Source organism: Penaeus monodon, chromosome 25 (assembly GCF_015228065.2).
Source record: "Penaeus monodon isolate SGIC_2016 chromosome 25, NSTDA_Pmon_1, whole genome shotgun sequence".
Taxonomy (NCBI): domain Eukaryota; kingdom Metazoa; phylum Arthropoda; class Malacostraca; order Decapoda; family Penaeidae; genus Penaeus; species Penaeus monodon.
This window is the reverse complement of record NC_051410.1, coordinates 1,986,332-1,986,666: the sequence shown is the minus strand read 5'-3', so window position 1 is coordinate 1,986,666 and position 335 is coordinate 1,986,332.

Genomic DNA, 335 nt, shown 5'->3' with positions numbered 1-335 from the left:
TTTCGGATTATAGCTATTTTTACGGACACAGTTAATGTATACATTCAAATGTATATTTTATTGACAATAATTGTTTTTATTTCACCCTTATTTACTTTTTAACAACAAGTAAATAAATATATGAAACACTTGTTATGAAGAATGAGAAAAGGCACGATAAATAATTATAACGATAACAATGGTTATAATGAGCGTAATTGTGATGAAGTGATGCAAATGACAGTAATGAAGAGGACGGTAAAGACATAATGGTTGTAAGCATGAACATGTAATCACGAGTATCTGCCCATCGTAAGCTTTAGTTTGACATACTTCGTTGCAAATATTGTGCGTGC